Genomic DNA, 21,562 nt, shown 5'->3' with positions numbered 1-21,562 from the left:
GGGGGTTGCCATTTGAAAAAATTGAGTTTTCGAAGTTTCTAGTTAGCGAAATTCGGCACCCCATATAAATTTTTGTCAAGGCCTGACTCACTTAAACTTAGAAATATAATTTTTCAAAATAACGGAGTTTGGGTCCACTTCGACGAGCATTTCGGAAAACCCATGCAAGCAAATTTTCAGAACATACTTTCCCATATGCATATCGATTCAACTCGTCGTGAAGGACCCTGTACATTGATGGGAGATTCTTCCTGGCTTAATCCATCTATTGCTAAGATAGTTACGTATCTATCTAATCAAATATGAACTTACTTTTCTTTTTGTCGGAGCTTTTACTATACTTGTGTGCTTGGCTGTATTGAAGGCATTTATGATATCGATTGTCACGGTTATTTCCCATCTACTGCCACATTTTTTAACTTTTTCATGTAATTCTTTAATCGCAGTAACCGTAGAGTATTAAGCTCTAAATCCATGTTGGTGGGGGGATAAGAATTTTTTCGTCTTCAATTTCTAGAGCCAAAAAACGAGGGGATTGCGAAAATATAAAATCACACGAATTATATTTGAATAATAATAATGAAAATTGTCGAAACCGCTTCAATGTTTGTTGTTGCCAATACTATTGTGGTTTTCCAAAGTTAGCGATACGTTAGATCTTGAACGTAATAATGTATGCAATCTCAATGTAAATATAATTCAGGTAGGAGGGAAGTACCGCAATGCGGTAGTTTGTGACTAATTTATTTGAGGGAAACTGCAGTCGTAAACTTAAGGTAAGTTCGAGTTTGTACGAGAATATTGGAAGTTACACGTACGCTACTTGTTATTCCTAGTTTTAAGCGTATCTAACTCTCTTGGTAGAACATGATAAGTGTACATACACTGAGGAAGTTATCGTGCTAATGTACCTTGCGAAGTTTTTTATCGAAAATGGAGTATTAGTGAAAAACAAGATATCTATCTTGTTTATTCGGAGACGATTGAGAGCAAATTTCTCATTTTATCAATACAAGATAAATAATTGCAAATTAAAAAAATAACCTCTCAAGAAATATGTAATTTTATATCACCAATATAAAATTGATAATATATGATGATAATATATCCAAAAACTGCACTACAAGTGACGGAAGGTACAGAGAAAAAGTCACTATAAACAAAACGGAACTTTTCTTAAAAAATGGTACAAGTTCAATGTTGAAGGACCTCAACCATTTAGTAGAGTCGGCTATAGAATTTTTCTAAGAAATATGTCAAATACACGATGTTTGCTTAGAAATTGATCAGGTTTTCTTTCACATCATAATCTTCACTTTCCAGAAACTCAAAAACTGAGTAAGAAACTTAATGAAATCTTGATACACATTCACCTTTTGAGAATCAGCGTGCTTCGGTATGTAACAGCAATCGTTGGAACTCTTCATGACTTTGTTCAAATAAGCGCGTATTTAATGCATCGTTTCTTATTTTTTTAACTGCATTAATTACAAATTGAAGCGATTAGTGCAATCTATTACTAACATTTTTCGCTACTATAATGTCGATGGATACAACAGTGAATTGCAGTATTTATATTGGTGAGAAATCAAACAAGTTCATGCAATATTTAAAGCACATACACAAGTTGTATTAATTTGCACGTTTGAATAATCGTTGCTGGTGGGAACGGAAAAATTCAACGCGTTGTACTGAATATGAAATATGCAAGTTTTTACAAGTAACAATCGATGAGATTCTTGAAATATCATTTACCTATATTGGTAGGAGAAGTCGAGCCAACATTTTAGTTCTTCTCTATCCTGCCCAAATAAATTTTCATGGAGTCCCCTCCCGTGGAGCCCTGGTGTCCATGTCTACTTGTTAGGGAATCACGGACATAAATGAATTACTGATAAGAATAAATTTTGAGAACCAGAATGAGTTTTAACAAAACACTAAGTTGAATAAGAAAATAGAGGCTATAAAATATGTGAATTTTCTAGATAACTTCTGAATAATTTATGTTTGAACCCCATGTAATGTCTGTTGAAAAGAAAGCTTAATAATTAACTGACCTCCAAATGTCTCAATATTTCCCTCAGTTATTATTTTTTTGCTATAAAAACAATAAATTCCAATATATCCAATTTGATATCAATGAAGATCGCAAATTCACACGCTGCAAATTAAGTTTTATTGCATTAATTGGAACTTCCAATTATTGTTTTACTTGAGAAAATTGAGCTGTGACAAAAAGCGTGTTATAAATAGAACAAACTCTTAACAGACGTAAACAGTTTATTTTCACGTTTATTATAAAATGAGTCGATCAGTGGCTATTAGCAGAAGCCTACTCTATAATATGATATGGATGGTATTTGTGCTTTCTAAGAATCCAAGGAACAAATGTACCAATTATTTGGTGGTAAATGTCATCGTCTTCTTGTACTTCGTATAAGCGGCACTACCTGTAATTTCGGCACCGTTTTAAAATTTGTTTAGTGGATGATCATAAGGATTTTTGTTATAACTTCTGAAAAATGACCATAAATGATCATCCCGTTTTAAAGGAAACTGAAACTATGTAGTTAAACTAAACATCATACTTATTGGCGATCTACAGTCAATAATACACAAGGTAACAGACTTCTTGGGGCCCTCGACCCATTTTTTTGATTATAACCAACAAGTTGGATATTTGTAACTCGCTTGTTTAGGTCAAGACAACTTCGATTTTGCGCCATCAGCCCCGTAGAGGGCGGTAAACATGTAATTTGGGCGAGTTACCAATAATTAAGTACCAACTGGTTGATATTTTTTCCATAGGGGACTAAAATAATGCGGCATTTCCTCTGCCCGACAGGCTAATTGTCAGTTTACCATGCTTCTATTAATAAGGTAATGAGATTTTTTTTTAAGGACGACTCTCATTTTTATAGCCCCTCCTTTGAAGATCTTTTCTTGTTTTCTGTTGAACGACATCAAATTAAGTTGAAAAAGTTTCTTTCACACTTCATTAATTTCATCAAAATCATATGGGATTGTGTTGAAATACGATTCATTGAAAAAATTGCACACAGATATAATAGTTCTTTTCCACTTTTTCCATGAATTTACCCAAGCAATTAGAAGCGACGAAGCATTCCCTTAGTCATAACAATGGTAGATATTCTCAATAACTCCAACGGATGATTGTATTAAGGAGTGATAGAAAGCAGGTAATATTTGTGGTTCCTGAACCTTCCCACGTTTTCTTTGACGTTCACTAATTAGTGTTTCTGCTGTCAAAAATGTTTTTTTCTAATAATAATAAATGTTACACACTTTCTGTTTAGATTGATGTTTCAATTATTTCCGATGATTATATTTACTACACCTTCGAGAGTATTTTTACAATGAAAAATCTTTTCTTTTCTACCAAACATGTTGAAATAATCCAGAAAAAAAAGGAATATTGTTAGTTATTGTATTCGCTCAGTAATCACACCAGAAAACAATAAAATATTCAAAACAGCATTGCAGAGAACTTGATAATGTTTTTTCACAATACTGAACTAATTGAGACTTTCTGTGATCAATTATCATGCAAATGCTCTATACATATATTTAATTGTGAAGTAGAATTGTGAACTGCGAGCTAACATTGGATAATTGGTTTTTTATTAAACGGAATACAAAATTTTAGCAGCACTTGACTATATAGAAAACACTAATTGAATGCAGTAGTACTAAAAGCAAAAATGGAATATTCCAAGTTGATTCAACTTTAATAATTAAGAAAACTGGGACGTAAACGTTTGGAAAAAGTCCAAAAACTTCCTGATTAGGCACTTGACATGTGTTTAATTCATTCTTATAATACATATTCCTTTTAATAATTTTACGAGCATTGCAAGCTCGCCAAAGTTACGATTTATAGATGAATTATTTTGTAAAAGCACATGCGCACGATATTTCCATAGAAAATGGAGATACTCTTTTCATGTTTGACTTAAAACATTGTCAATTGATTATTGAAGAAATTTACCTAAGATGGACTCATTACATCGCCTCATTGAAAAAACGCATCCATAAAAGGATTAATGTGAGATAACGAATGATGTATCCTCACAGGATAATGAACGTGCAGGCGTCCTTGACGATATTTATCGCATGATAAAGTTTTTCAGTCTGGAATTTCAGTGCCATTTTCTAATATGCGCCTCGTAGATTAAATGGATCGTGAATATTCATCATGAAAAGATTTTCTTCTCTATAAACCATGACCTGACCTTAGGACGCGAACAGAGGCAAACACAGAAGTGGTGTCACATAAATTCTTCGGAGGATATGCCGACGTAAGCACAAACAACTGAACTATGCTGAATAGTCTACGCCGATTCGCGCTTTAGACTTTATTTATGGCGTTTGGTTATTTGAACGACATTTTTTCACCCTCTCACTAAATCACCACACTTATCACTTAACTGTCATTCAATAATAAACTAACTCTATCTAAATATATCATGAGATATTTATTTTGTAAATTGTCAGCGAGTTAAATTTGAGTTTGGAAAAATATCATTTTCACCCATCATGTTCAGATACGAAAGAAAATTTTTCTGTTTCGAATTATAAATAGAATAAGTTACTGATAATTTACAAGTTGGGAATGGACGTTGTCTCATTCTAAACTGGGAAATGCTTAGCGTTTCTAATTTATTATTCCATGTGATACAAGTTAACTGAAAAAACAACATTTCTGTATATGTGAATGCAAATCTCCATTTTCTATTTCAAAATAGGCCAATGCTTCAACCAATTATCGATACACTTTTTGTATCCTCAAGACAAGTACTTTTTATAGCCTAAAAGACCTCATAACGCGTTCCCCAAAGCGGAATTTGAAGCTTCGAGTTAAAAAAGTTACAGGCAGCTATATCTGGCGAATACGGTGGCTGAGAAATGACTCTGGTTTTTTCGAGTGGGTTACTTGATATTTATTTATGAATGTTATGGATAGCAGTAGAAAGAAAACCTTCAGCCATCTATAAATGTGACCTATTTGGTTTAATATAAGTGAATTGCATTATTTCTTCATGCCCCAATAATTTCTAATTCGTGTTATACCAATTGGGCAAAAATAATCTAAGAAAACTGATAGAACTTTTCATTAGATCGCCGTGGCCAATTTAAGCGAACTTTGAACTACAAAAGAAATCTGTTAGTTATTTACTATTATTATTTATTATTAAACAGCAGAGTTCACTTCAAGGACTTTTTTAAAGGATTAAAAAATTTGACTCTTCCTTCCTTATTCATTTTTGCTTAAATCGTAAGCACGATATCCACTTACTAATGCAGATCACGACCTTTACTTACCTAGGCCACGTTCAGAATTAAGGGCTCAATATTTTACAATGCAAAAAATGCACAATCATTTGCCAATTGATATTTATGTTTTTCCAAGCTTTTGTCTACAAATTGTAACAATAAAACATTTTAAATATTATAGGTGAAATAAAAATTGAAGCCGATAACATTGATGTTTTTGTCGCCAACAGTTGTGTGGTTTATGCACTGAGCGCTGGTATGGCCATTAATCAAATTCTTTATGGACGCAATATCGCATCTACTTTGTTTCCGGAATGCTCCCGTAGCGGTTGTCAGTATGAAGTATCGTTTTTTGCTATATAAGCCTTTATGAGAATAACTGATTGTCGAAAATTGAGAAAAAATTTAAATGAGTTTCGTTATTAAGTACACGTACTGGGATTAAGAGAGGAAATTCGCTGTATCTCGTATAACTAAAGGTCAATTCATAAGCTCTTACGCTCAGGTCCGCATTGTCGCCCTCGTCGGCGTTCAACATAAATTAAACAGATTACGAAGTGTGATTTATAAACATCCATTGGGATAGACGGGGCCGTACCTAAACTTTTTATATTTCAAATGTTTACGGCATCTTCATCTATTTTACAAACGTCTAATAAGCAAAAGACCGGCTCTTCTAGAGAATCGTGGACAAAGGAAAATCTTAAGAAGGCATCCAAAGAACTCAATTTTTCTAGAAAAACTCTTGAAAGAAAGTTCAAATCTGGCAGCAGATCCATGGGTTTCCCTTAAAAAGGGACTGTTTACGAAGTGCGGCTTAAATTTTCGCTGAGCAGCTTGGTCTTAGACATAGATTTGATAACGAAAAAAGTGAAGCAGCCTACGCTTGGTTACAACAGTTCTTGTCTCGATCTAAGTATAAATCTGGAGGCGTATCATTGGCCAGAGTCAAGTGGATGAATCAAGATGAAGTAATGGAATATTTCAACTTACTTTCTACCTTTATGGAATGAAATGATATATTTAATAAGCCGGGAAGTATATTCAATATAGATAAAGCAGAACTGCAGTTAAAAAGCCGACCAGATGCCGTTGTAGTTAAAAAAAGGTTCAAAAACTGGCAATTGTAACTTATTTATAAAAAAAAATAGTCACTTACTTAATATTGAGCTAAAAAATGAGCTTTTTTGAAAACTATGGCTATCTATTCCGGACATACATACTTTATTTCAAATAATGAAACATGAAACATCAATTTCCTACTGGAAATAAGTATCAATAGAAAAGTATCAACCCAAAGAAAATCGAATATTATTTTTGTAATCCCAGATAACGTCAAATAGTGGACTCGAACTTCGAAATCGAATTATTCAATCCACTGGCAACTATTCAGATCGAAGACTACTGGGTTCCCGAAATAACAACCAGAAAAATGATAGTAGAATCAAAGTTTTCTGATTAAAAAGTATCCAAAAAGAGTAGAGTTGATTTATTATTAGAAAACTATCTGAAAGACGACTTTGCATAAATCGATAGAAATATGAAAACAAAGAAGCTCGAATTGAAAGAGTTTCAATGCCATTGCTTGTGTTATTCATTTATTCAAGATATTGAGGTAGAAACTCATTATTGCTAAAAAACTTTTTGTTGAATTTTCCTTATCAACTTTGCTATCAAGCTAGGAATCGGAACATTGTGACTAACTTTATGTCCCTTAAAATAGGGACCGAATTTGCCGGGACGTATGCTCACCGTAAGTATAACGCAAAATTTTGCGATTATAGCTAATTTTTGTCGATCTGTGGATCAGGGATTGCTTTTGAGTTAAGCCCATTCATTAATTTTTCCTCTAAAATCTCGATGTAGTTGAATAGAGAGATTCGTTGGGTATATTTGGGTGGAATGAGGGCTGAGGTTGTGGTGATAGGTTTGTGATTAACTAACTCAGGCTGAAAAAAGAAAAAAAAAAATGACGACCAAACATGGCTTCAAGAAGAAAAGAAAACCACAGCCTAAAAACAAACGGTTCCTTTCAGGTTTAGGCAAGAATTTTTCAAGTTTTCTTTATTTAAAAATCTCTTCCGGTTCACCAGGTAACTAGCAGTCGGGGATTTGAGGTGACTAAACGTGTGTTGGCCAGCCAAGAGGGTTGTGAAGTGTTTCTTTGGAAGCGAAGGTGTTCGATTCATGGTACAAATCACATAGTAGGCTTGAAGGTCGTTTAGACGGCTTGGAATGATGTCAGTATTGACATAAACGGTCTTACTAGTACTAAAACGACACTTGTATTGGCAGCATTTGAGAATAGACTGCTCGTAGGTCAAGAGTTTTTTGGAGAGATAGTTGGGCAAGAATGGAACCTTGTGGAACGCCCGTAAGGAGGATGAATGCTTCGAATAGGCAATAACCTTTAATGGTAATGGAGCGGTTGATGAGATATATAATATATCAATTTTATCGTTACATATGACCTTGAAGATGTTAGCTTTGTATTCGACTGAGAATAATTTTTGTCCCTGTACTTGTAGGTACTACTCTACGTGGTTTTTTGGCCGGTGAACTTGTAGAATTATTACCCAAATGTATGACCACGTCTATAGCATAAGTCGGCGGTGGCGGCCTTCCAAAATTACGATATTAAAAGAAAACAGATGAAAGAAATTAGCTATGAGGTTGGATGTAATTATAGCTTACTAAGATTAGGTTACATTATTCTATTATTGCAGAAAATATTAGATAACATACATTTTAATTGTAATTATCGGGGCAGTAATCTTCCAAATATTTCTATTGGACGGTATAGCTTGAAAAAGTCCCGGCACCCGGTATAGTCAAATAAAAATCGTTCATTCTCTGAAATGAGGGAGATCATTATAGCGTAAGTGATTAGGTAACTTGCTAATAGTTCAGGCCTTCTCCATAAAAAATATAACGAGTGTACTGTCCAAAATAATTTATATATGATTAATAAATCAAAAAACTTAATATAATGAGCATTCTGTTTTCTAAAAAAGTTGACACGGGTCTGCTTCCAATGGCGCAAACCTCAGGATTGGGATCCATATCTGCTTATCCAAACTATTTTTCCTCGAGAGAATCATGACGTAAGAAACACCTTCATAACGAAACACTCGTCTATTTGTGAACAAGCTTCGGGGTTTTTGTAGTTAGTAGAATAAAAGTAGAGAGTCCTTCAAGAACTCACATATTAAGTAGTACACGGTATTCTTTCTCAGGAAAATTCAGATATTCTGAGCTAGAAAAATCCTTTACGATGTTGTCTTTCCTAGATTTTTCACCTTAAATAATATATTCGACAATTTATTTTTTCGAATAAACGATATATATATATATATATATATATATATATATATATATATATATATATATATATATATATATATATATATATATATATATATAATAAAAATATATTATGTTGAATGAAGTATTAATCGATTATGACATTTAATGGAAAAAGTTTTAGTCTATAGAAAAAATTACATACAATAGTTTACAATGAACATAAAAAATGTGAAGTAATGGAAAACTCCTTTTGTACGTAAGATAATTAACGATTTTCATAACACAGCTCACACAATTATTGTACCAGTTCCTTCCAAATGATAGAAAAAAAAATCATTAGACCCTAATTCGTACCAATATATAAGTATTTAGTAAATTTTTTTGTTAAATTACTCTGTATTTATAAGCAGAAAACTATAATATACACTGGCGAGCAAAAAATTCAGGTCACTTCAGAAATTGCGAATAATTTTAGCGTCAATATTGATAAGAATTAGTAGGCGCTAGAGCAATTTTTTTCCGAGACTTGACAGCTGTCATTAGCTGTCATTCGATGTATTAGACTTTGATGAAAAATATGCCTTTGCGCATTCGTTTATATACTTAAAAAGAAATTTTCAATCGTTCGAGAAAATAAACGAATGAAACGAATAAATAGAAAGATCTTCCTAGAAATTAGTTCCAAACAAATAATGTTCCAAACATCAAACGGGCCGCGACTTTGCCAAATCTTAGAATTCCGACAGGGTCGTCTTCACGTCCGAAACGAGTTGGCAGAATTTCTTTATTTAGTTCGAAATTTACGATAAAATCACTTCATTCGTGTTGGAGAATTCTAAGATATACAGGGTGTTTCGAAATTCATGCGACAAAATTCATAAACTCTTACGCTCAGGGCCGCATTGTCGCCCTCGTCGGCGTTCAACATAAATTAAACAGATTACGAAGTGTGATTTATAAACATCCATTGGGATAGACGGGGCCGTACCTAAACTTTTTATATTTCAAATGTTTACGGCATCTTCATCTGTTTTACAAACGTCTAATAAGCAAAAGACCGGCGCTTCTAGAGAATCGTGGACAAAGGAAAATCTTAAGAAGGCATCCAAAGAACTCAATTTTTCTAGAAAAACTCTTGAAAGAAAGTTCAAATCTGGCAGCAGATCCATGGGTTTCCCTTAAAAATGGACTGTTTACGAAGTGTGGCTTAAATTTTCGCTGAGCAGCTTGGTCTTAGACATAGATATGAAATAATTTATTCAAAACATTCAAGTCTCTATTTTCATCTGTTTCATTAGATAGATTTAGGTATTACGATGATGACATAAATGATAAATGATGTATCTTTCAAAACTGAGGATTGTTCTACATTTCCTATTAATAGGGGAAAAAACATATAAATAAGAGCAAAAAATATATCACAAAAACCACTTTAGTATTCTGTTGTCATAACCCCAAAACAATGATTTTTATCACCAAGCAGGCAGACATTTTATATGACAAAACGTATTCATTTTGGTCCTCTTATAATTATTGACGTCCTGTTTCAAAAAATAGTTTCCATATTTCTCATATATGGTGCGTCTAATATATCAAAATATACAGAGTGAGTTAATGTTTTCATCTCACGTTCCATATACCTAAATGTCATAATTTAATTTAACGTTTCAATAAATTATTATTGTTGAAGTTTATTGAAAGTCTCGGTGGATCGTTTATGTGAAAAAGAACAAATATTTTAATGATATTAGGATATGGTGATTGGCGTAGAAGTCGACAAGAAACGTGTAATATCTTTAATAATTTATATCTTAACCGAAATCCCATAACAAGATTTGGATGAATATTTTACTGAACCAGTTTCTTTGAACTTTTTACTAGTTTCACTACCTTATCACAAGACCCTTGCTCACAAAAATTTTGAGGTAATTGAATCGCTCCATACATAAAACTCACTCTGTATACAAATAATTGTTACAATTCAACTCTAATATTATTTATAGAATATTTTCGGTTCCAAAATTTCTAGTAACTCGCGGCTGCCACGTACAATCCTGATCAATAGATTTACCGGAAATTTTCTTCCACATTATCGGTGATTACGGCTCTGATTGTTCGCAATTGGAAGTGAGCATGCACCCGAGAGGGTCTACTAATGCGTCTTTAATTACATGAACCAAATAGCGACGCTGTCCTTAGTTCGCATTCAAGTTCCTGAATAAGGAAGGTATGGAGGTGCATTGAAAATAACAAAAAAAAAAAAAAAATAGAAGTATATCAGCGAATTACGCCTCTTCCCTGACAATTACGAGCCATTAGAGGTGCTAATATTCGCAAAAATGTTAGTCAAGGTTACGTTCATCCGAAGAAACGTAATTCTATGATCATCAATAGAAAAAATCTAGTGTGGGCCACCATATTAGTTTTTATCTATCCAATTTTGGAGGAACTATAATATTGTGAGAACTTAATTGATAAAAGATTTATCAGTTCATTCTTTATTCTTATATATAGAATAATGAATAAAAACTGTATTATAACAGTACACGCTATGCTGCCGACAACGATAACTTCGTGATCACAAAGCAGACAACTGCTCAATGTTTTAATAAAACTTATGACAAATGGAATCCAATGAGAGCCGTTTACTTATGTAGTTGAAAATTTGAAATTTTTGCGATTTTCAATTAATATTCCAATCTTTATTTTATATCAAGAACTTATAAAATGACCAAAAAATTGATACTTTTTAAAAATTCACTTTTTATTGTAACATTTAGATACAGAATGATTAGCTTGTGAATCTTATTCCATCCTGGTGAATAAACTCGCCAACATATCAAGTTTTAATCAACCAGCCATACAATCATTGAGTTTGTGTCTACAGGATCATTTTATCATGTCAATAGAACCTTTTTTTATTAGTGAGAAATATGTTTCGTCGCACCCTGAAATAAAAGCTACCGTTCGAGATTCACTCGATGTGACAAAATTGATTTTTATGTGAAAGACATTTTATAATGTAAAAAATTGAGTGCTAGCGACAGTCTGGAAATTGCAAAAGGAATACAGATGTGGAAGATGTTCTGTAATCTACAAAAGAATAGAATGTGATTCGACAGGATTAGGAATAAGTTCGAAAATGGGAAAGCTCTATGGAAAATATATTTTAGAATTGGATGAATAAGCTTATCAAATCAATGTACCTCTTATGAAAGATTGCTCTTACTAATTATTTATTTCACATGTCAAAATTGGCCAATCAACAAATAATAGAACAGAAGGAAGAATAATTGTTGGGGTTTCAGTTCCGAACAATAGATTTTAAATTACCGGATTATTTTGGCAAGAGAGTTGTGTCACATCTAAACTCAAGTCTTTGATATGATAATCATTGTTATGAAATATGATTGTGCTGTCTACGGGTTCAGTTTCAAATTCCTTCTCCATTTTAAAAATATATATTTAATCACAGATCGATGTTGAATTGCTAATAAATGACTCAATAAAGGTCGAGGTTTTACTTGATTCAAAATTACTAAAAAGAATAATCACTCATTAAAAATGATTAACCCCCGTTTCTATCAGATTTCGAGGGATGTGAATAATATTTTCCTTTGAAATTTTCATTTATAATGTCCATCTGTATTTTATGAATTTATAATAAGTTGCAAAAAAACGACAACTTTCCATATAAATTCAATTTTGGATATTTGAATTTCTTAGTTGGAGATTATTTTCCACTTTTTTCCATAATTGTATTTAAATCTCAATGGAAATCGTTACGCTATAAAAATCTTATGGAAATGAATAATGTTTAGAAAGAAAATGAGCTTCACTCTTTACTGAATAGTCTTCAGTGATCAATTCAAGATTCAGAAAGAAACATTCATGAATCTGAAGCCAAGCAATTTAAAAAGTATGAATAGTTTTTCTAGAAAATGGGTCGACTGAATAGAGAAGCCGGATTGTGGAGGTGAAACAACAAAGCGTGTAATAACTCACACAAAATGATAACAATATCTCAATCCTTGTATCTTCAGTTACTTACAAATGAGATGATATGATTTGCGAAACAAAAATAAACTAACCCGTTCTTTACAATTTCTCAAATATACAGGGCGTTTATAAATTTATGTAAAAAAGATCCGGAGTTGATTCCTTAAAACAATTTCCTTATCTAATTTTTTTTAAATTTTAAAACTCCGCCTGACCACAACAGAAAAAAAAAAATGAGTTTCCATTTGAATATTACAAGAAAGTTAGTATTTCAGATATAAATTCTAGAGAAATTCATATTTCAGCAACCAATCATTGGAGAAGGGAAATTTATCACTCTAATTCTTGCCTCCCAGGCAATGTTCAAACCATTAAATTAACATAAAGTGAATAATTGGTATCATTATTCATTTCCATTTATTCAAATATCTACCAAGATTAATTAAGTCGAAGCTTGTGATGGCATCTAATATGAGTGCATAGGACAGAATAAATATCTTGATACGAAACGTTTTTCTGGAAATATTCCATGTGGATTGATACGCGACAATTTGTTGTCTCTCGTCGATTTTCCAATGGAGTTTGCAGATGTATTCCGCAGAAGCCAACTAAACAGTGAAAATGAGTGATAATGTGATAGAATGTGATAAAAATTATAAATTTGTATCAAATATTGTTTTAGGGGTTTTGAAATATTTGATTAATATATGAAGTGTGAAAAAATTGTTTGGCAAAATCTTCCATATCAGTATATTGGAATCAATTATTACCAATTGATCCATAAAATTGCTGAACAATTTGGGTAATATCGTTCTATTTTCCAGTCTTTATAAAAATATTTTGATAAAGACCAAATTAGGTGGGAACTTGATATTAGAAGCCTCTAATTCATATATAAAGTCCTAATATTTACAAAACCATTGAAACATTCAATGAAAATGACATTGATGATAATACCATAGAGAGTATAAAATAAAAAGTAGGGACAACAATTCTATGATGAAAAATGTCTTAAAGTAACAAAAGGAGCATTGGATCTTTATAGGTAGACCTGACGAAGATGCAGCCGATGAGGTTTTTAGGTTAGGTCGTGAAGGTACTGTTCGGTACTGATTTGGAATTACCATATTCCTAATGGTAAGATTTGTAATATTTCAGTTATTAATTCTTCTCATACTGTCTTCTCATAGAAGGTTTTTAAATGCGTCTCTGTCCCTCGCAATATGAAACAATTCCTCGACGCTGAGATTCGTCCATTCTCTTATGTTATATGTGTCCTATGTAAGATGTTTGTTTTTATCTTAATAATTGTCAACAGCTTTCTTTGCGACTGAAGCGTCTTAGTACTTCATGGTTGGTGATTCTGTCAGTCCAGGGTATCTTCAGGATGAATCTATAGAGTCATATGAGTCATATCTCAAGTTTTTTGATCATTTGAGCTTTCAAGGTCCAAGTTTTTACTCCGTACACTAGTACTAACCACACCTAACATTCCTTGAATCATATTCTGACGTGGAGGTTTAGATTTCTATTTGCAAACATTGAGGAGTACTTGAAGTTTCAATTCTGATCTTGATTTCTTCGTTTGATCTATTTGAGTGATTACGACTGAACCAAGATACTTATATTTTTACATCTATTCTATTTGTTTTTCATTAAGGGTGAGAATAGTCAATATTTATAGTCCAATTTCATAGTTTTGTTGCAAAAACTTCTATAATTTTCAGATATAGAAGAAATAACTGAAATACTGGAAAACTGTCAATCATATCCAATATAGATAAACGTATTTATGGGCGGTGACGGATTTTGAAATATCTTTAAAGCATGAAAATTGATAGAGTGCTTTCAGCGACAATTAATCTAATGCCTCCTGGTTTCATTTTGAATTCACATCAAGCAACATAAGAAAAAAATACAAATTATTTTCATATTCAAAAAAATCTTAACAAACAGTAACTAATATTTTTGTCAATCACAAACAAAGTATTTAAAATAACGAAAATTTCAGAGCAAATATCTTAACGTACGCGCAAATGTAATTTTTAACTTATATAAGTGCTGACATCCTCAGGTTGAACCCTCGTATTTATACTCAACTTTGAAATCAAATATATTTCAAAACAACAATGATAAGGGTACAATGGTAGAAAATGTTCCCCATATTCAATGTGTTCATGAAATTTGAATAATCCGAAATTTTGTTGAAGTCAAACAACGTACATGCTATTACAAAAATTTGATTGTTTTATGAAATTTGATCAATAAACAGAAATAATTTGTACTTGGTGCCAGTTTGAAATTAACTTTAACTTTATTTCCAAACATTCATACTTTTTTCACGATGTTTTGTTTTATATTTCATCCTCCAAAACAAGGATTAATCTGTCATAACAACCCTTGTCATAAAACAACATCATACAAAGAATACTAATAGTTGTATGACAAACGATATTTCTCCGTGAATTATCTAGAAAATATCTCTTGAGAATTACGAATGTAGCATCTTGTATTTCGCCTCACCCATATACAGAGTGAAAAAATTTAACTCAAATTAACAAATTCTGTTACAAAATTGATAAGACAAATTTTAAATTTCATTGTCTATAGAGCGATACGTAAAGAAGTTATTTTTGCGTATTTAGAATGTTTCAGGGAAAACCTGTTTGTTTCGTAATATTGTTTTTTTAATTCCAAAGCTACTCTTAATGGATAATAGTATGTGATTTGTGTTTTTGTGTTTCTGAAGAATATAAATCGATAAATTGTTCAGTGAAACTACTCTGATGTGAAAAATGTTCGAAGGGTCCTTTACCTTGTTGCTAATAATTCTGCAGCCTATAAAGTTTCAAGCGTTTCATGCCTCATTTTTTTTATTCTGAAACTGAAACTTGGTGATGTCCACAGGCTTAGTTGTTTTTTTACATATCCCTGATGGGTTCTTTGCTCCACATTATCTAGTCAGATAACAGGATATGCATCTGTTATTAATATTATGGGTATGAAATTCAAGAATCTATTAGAGATTTTGGTTCGTCTATTGACCTATCTATGTACGCCCTTTTATAAAGAAACATCAATTCCGGAGCAATTCGGGTATCATTGATAAGAAAACCTCGAGTAAAAGACGTGGATTTTCCTCGATAACCTGATATACTATAATGTCTTCTTGCCATCCTGAAGAAAATTTTATTATTTTTGTGGCTGATACGGCGGCAAATTTAGGATTTAAAATTTATATAACAAAAACTAAGGAACATATGCATTTCTAGTTTTAATCAATATAATGCGGGTTTTATTTTTCAAAAACTACATAGTTCAAATGTTGACATTACATCGGACGTATTTTTGGAACCTCGATTCGGTATTTCTTGCCACTCGCTGGAGAAGTGCCGACGAGATGCCATTGATTTCGCGAACGATATTTTCTTTCAATTCAGAGATTGTCGCCGAGCTTGCTTCGGACACTTTACTTTTGAGATACCCCCACAAAAAAAGTCCATGGGGGTAAGATCCGGGAACCTGAGTAGCCACGGGATGTCACCGAAACGGCTTATTATTATTATGCTAGGAAAAAAATCACGAAGCAGAGCAATGGTCCCTCTAGCAGTGTGTGGCGTGGCGCAATCTTGCTGAAACTATGTATTTGAGGTGAAGGGGGGATGTTCTCTCAATGTTGGAAATATATAATCGTTAAGGATTCGCCTATAAGGAGCACCGTCTACAGAAATTGCTTGCCTTTGACGATGTTGAAAAAAATATGATCCAATTATTTTCCTGCTTGACAACGCACACCAAACCATCACTTTGGCACCGTGAAGTGGCTGTTGATGTTGTAAGCGGGAGTTTTGTCTTTTAGGGGACAATTTTACTTGTTTACACTTCCATTCTAATGAAAATGGGCTTCATCACTCCAAAAGATAGTGTTTACTGTGCGAAATCGCTCCAACGTTGTCTTTTTACGCCTATTGTGATCATTGGACAATTTGAATTCGAAATGAATGAAATTTGCGATACTTCTTCAATATTTCGTGTACTATAATTTTTGGAAGCCCCACGGCGAACGGACTGACGCGGATAATGAGGCAAATTTGTTCAATGTTTTTGCGTAGTAGTTAAGTGAATGTCGTGCTCCACGTTCCTGTGTGGATATCTTTGCAATGATCTTTCTAAAATTGGAAAAGCGTGCTTAAGAACTAGGCAAACAGATTTAAAAATGAATAATGAAGGAAGAGTCAATAATTCAATAAAGTCTTTTAAAAAAGTTCCGACATCGAGCACTGCTGTTTGATATAAGTGAATATCTAACGTATTCCAGAAGGGCATATCGGAGATGCGACTCAATAAGGGCATAATAAACTGTAATTGGTACATAATTTTATTTTCTCGGAAACACAAAACAGGCAGAACTTTTTAGATAAAGTGACAATATGTAACTCCCATTGTAAAGAATTGATTAAAACAGGCTCCAAATCGTCTGTGGTCTTGTTATTTGGTGCAAAAGGCTGCAATATATTTTTATATATAGAAACCTTCGTTTTATAAGAGCCGTGACACTGGAAATTTGAATTAAAAAGCTGATTTACTGGATATAGTTTTATAAATAGCTAGTTGCGCCAAGAGAAACTTGAATCGTCTGCAAAAAACTATAGTGGTTAAACTAAATAGGGCATAGTACTGAGCCTTGAGGCACTCCACATTCTATTGGCTTGCGAGATGACATCGTTGTATCAATCGTTACAAGCTGACTTCTGTTGGTGAGCTATGAGCTCACTGAAACCGCAGCATTACAATTTGTTAATTAGAATATTTTGATAAACACAATCGAAAGCATTAGAAGAATCACGAAAAGTTACAGTGGGTTGTTTAGGCCCCTATTATTTCTGATGCAACATAAAAAAATAAAAGTTCATATGTTTCGGAAGTTTTGCGACAATCCTGCATTTAATAAGTTAATTACAGTACTTTTCATTCCGTATTTCTTTCATCCAAGAATGTCTTTTTCTTATTTTCGGAATGAATTTAATCGGTATTGGTACACAGTAGAAGGTTGGAAAGGAAATAAATTTTATTAAGAACATTTTTGACGATTTTCGTTTCATAAGAGAAACAGGAAACGGGGAACGGCACTCTCGATAAAGAGTTCTTTCATATAGAAAAAGTCTTGAACTGTATGTGTTTTTTTTTCAATTAATTTATGCTTCATCTTTATACCGAGGGTAATAATAGAGGGAAGTTGCAATTTAATATAGTATTCCTGTCCTTTTCTCATGCTGCGGCATCAAAAACGCTCAGTATTCACAGATGATAAGTTAATCTCATTTTCTTTTAGAAAGTTCAAGGTACGGAATTACTCCAGTTGTGAAATTTTTTGTTTTATTCAGTTCCAGTATGATGCACTAGCATTTCAAGAGAATGTGGTTAGATGTTTACTGGTATGTAGCAGAATCTGCACGTTGCATTCTCCGCTAAATTTAGTATCTTCAGACATCCATTGAGAAGACAAAATTCGTAGATAGTTCTAGCCTTCTACCTCGGTTTGTTCTTCTTTGAATATTTTTCTTATTTTGCGAATAGGCTTCAATTTGATTCATTCGTACTGTAACTAAGATGATTGTGAAATGAAACATTCCTTGGTATTGTGAAGTTTCTTGAAGAAAATTTAAGGATATTTCAAACGAACATCAAAACTCTTGAGTAATTGGTTAGCATATAGGATGAATTATTGATGGATAGATCCACTAATAAAGTATAATGGATATTTCATACAGAAATGAAGACTCGAATAGAAACATTTGATGAAGATAGGATATTGAACTGAGATCAAACTTTTGTCGAAAGGGAGGTTATTGTAATTGTTTTAAGTTTCTGAAGGATACCGATACCGATACCGACGCTTTCTAAAATAAGTGTATGTGAAATTTGTATAAAAATGCGTACATCATATGTCTGGGTCAAATTGGATCATATGGTATCATATCATCTTACCTAGCATTTTCGTATGAATTAATTTTTCTACATTTCAGCTTCTGAAGAATTTCCTTTTGTATTGATAAATATCGTTAAATAAATAACTAATTTTCATAATCCGCTACCCCAGACGGATATGAACAAAGGAACAGGATATGAATTGGAAATTGAAGAATCGTCGAGGCGTAAATGTTTGATGAACGAGAAACTTGATAGTTGTAGGGGCCTATTTTTCATCAGTCCTTGGATAGTGCTTTATGATCTATATAAATTCTCTTAATTAAGATAATATCTAATAAATAGAAACGTAAACAAGGGAAGAAATTTACTGCGAAACTAGAATATCTTGAACTCCAATCGTATTTCATAAAACACTCTAAATATTATTATTAAACATTTCTAACAGCAATTCTCTTTAAACTTATAAGGTGATAATAATAATAATAATAATTTTATTCCACGTTTCTCTTTCATTCATTTGCATTTATAATGGTGGGTCCACACGATACAGACTTTTGTTCGTACAGATATCTGTACAGACTATCAAGTCGGAGTGAAAAATTTCACCCAAACATTTGGATAGAATGTCTGTACAGTCATGTATAAAGTATGACAGCAAAACATTTTAATGGAAGCTTAGATATTATTTGTTAGTTCAGTTTTTTGGAAACTGCGCAAAACAGGAGGAATTTAATTTAGACAAGGCGGCAATTTGTAACTCCGATTTCAAGGAATTATCTACAATATTTTACAGATTCAAGGACGTCAAAGGTGGTGTTATTTGATAATTACGCTTCAATTATTTCATATATACTTTATCTATATATACTTTTGATATATGATTTCAATTTTTCTTGGAATATTTGCTTTGAGTTTGAATAAAATAGTAGATTTTTCATTTTCATATTCAGTGAGTTGTACGTACCTATAGCAGCGCTAACTTTTCATTTTTTGGTCAGGTTAGTTTTAACAGTTTTGTTTTTGTTTAGCTGATAATACTTGTTCAAGAAAACCCAATAGATGTCTGTTCTGGAATACCGCAATGACGATCTTGTATTAAAATAATTTTGTCTAAGATCAAGGTACCCAGACTTTTTTCTATAAAGTTGTACGCATTACTAAATCTTAAAAAATTTTAATGTCTTGTCCTACAATTAGGATAATCTCGTGACAGCGAATATATTCTTATCAATGCTTCATTTCATTTAATTTTCTCTACTTTTTTCCACTGATTCAACCACTTAATACCGAACTCAAATTTTTGATTACGGAAAAGTATTTCACGATACAGTTTCTTTGCTCAACGGTTGAAGTGGTAAAATAAATCTGCTACAGTTTATATAGCTTTTCGATGGGAAGCGTCAGAGAACTCAAACGGCCAGAACTGCTTTGTAATTCTAGTAGTCGGCAAAGTGAACCATTGGAAAAGGGAACGAAGGCAAAACATTCCATTTTACGCGAAGCTTTCTAACCGATCATAGACGTAATCCAAACGTATTTTATTGTTTAGAACAGGGAAGCAGAAGGAAATAAAGCAGATGAGAAAACCAAATCATTCTCTCGATTGTGGAATTGAATAATAAATTCGGAGATTATCATAAGTTCCTGACGGTATAAAAGAACCGATATAACTAACGGAATCTATCTTTGGTATGTATATTTTTCAAATATCATAAGAATATTCTTACTGAATTCGAGTTCTAAAAAAATATTACTTGTATAATATGAGTGAGAAAATAAATAATCGGCAATGAATTTAATCCCCGATTTCATCAGGGATTTGAAATTGACCCGATTGTATGAAGGTTGGACCGATAGATTTTTTGGCATAAATATTCACATAATTGGATAATATATTTCAAGAATCTGTGTCAATGATCGTCTATTTACGTAACTAGTGTATGACTTACGATCATAAAAACCCATATTTAAAATTTGATAAATTCGTTTCGTCGATTTTTATAAGCGTTCAGACGAAAAAATGCCTCAATAACCAGTTAATCAATCCTCAAAAAGCAAACGCTTATGAAATATCAGTTAAACTAAGACTCATATCAATGATTGATCATTCAAATCTAAATCTGCTGGACATGAAGCAAGAAATGAACAGTCACTGCCTGGTAATGAATTTACATTCAAATCAATTGACACTGTTGTTGATCCGGATGATATTGTCAAATATAGTACAAAAATCAGTGATTAAATTAACAATAAGGCGATGTTTCCAAAACTGAATAGGCAAGAACTCAGGAGTCCCTTCCCATTGCGGTAACCAGATACAAACGAAATATCACGACAACTATTTACCATAGTAAATTTCACGAATAATCTAGGATTAAATGACACAAATAACATTGGTTGAGGATTATTTTCATAGAAGACAATGGTGTCGTAAATATATGTGAATCAACTAAATAAGAACATTTTTTTTGGTGCATCTCGGGCTATGTTGAATATTGTGGCGAATAGAAAAAATTGTCGGTATTTGGTGAATGAGAATTCATGATGTATCAGAAAAATATATGGTCAACATCTGGAAAAAGTGTATATTTTGTTGTAGAAACCATATTAGGAGAAACTCTCAATTTTTATATAAACCATTGCCCCACGTGTCTAATTTCAAAGCTTGTATGTGTTAATATCTTGAATATAAACATGTAATTTCCTATTTTGCAAGAATATATGGAAGCCTGATTTCCAGTACCATATGAAAATTTTTCATTGCAAATTGAATCGCATTGTTTTAATGACCTTGTTTGTATCTGAAAACGATAACTTAGTAATCGAAACAAACGTTAGACATTGTAATTGTGAATGATAATGTGGTAATATGATCAGTGTATTCAGTATTGAAGATTGAGCTGCTTGAAAAGTTTTGTTGTGCTTTGAGCGCATTTGTATGGATGAAGGGGAAGAAAAAAATAGCGATTTTTGAAAACTCACCTTCAATTCCATATTTCTAGTACAAAACCAGCTCCATATCACTGGCCCT

At 32.6% G+C, this 21,562-nt stretch overlaps 1 protein-coding gene across 2 annotated transcripts in view; it reads right to left on the bottom strand.

The window, feature by feature from the left end:
• LOC130898858 (octopamine receptor beta-2R) overlaps positions 1-21,562 on the bottom strand; it is a 161,276-nt gene that overhangs the window by 5,292 nt on the left and 134,422 nt on the right. For both annotated transcript variants that reach the window (XM_057808419.1, XM_057808420.1), the window contains one exon: positions 21,514-21,560. The gene's annotated coding sequence lies outside the window, so the exon portion shown is untranslated. The remainder of the gene's footprint in view (positions 1-21,513; positions 21,561-21,562) is intronic.

Source organism: Diorhabda carinulata, chromosome 10 (genome assembly GCF_026250575.1).
Source record: "Diorhabda carinulata isolate Delta chromosome 10, icDioCari1.1, whole genome shotgun sequence".
Taxonomy (NCBI): Eukaryota; Metazoa; Arthropoda; class Insecta; order Coleoptera; family Chrysomelidae; genus Diorhabda; species Diorhabda carinulata.
The sequence above is the reverse complement of the archived record's forward strand: the minus strand, read 5'-3'. Positions and strand labels throughout refer to the sequence as shown.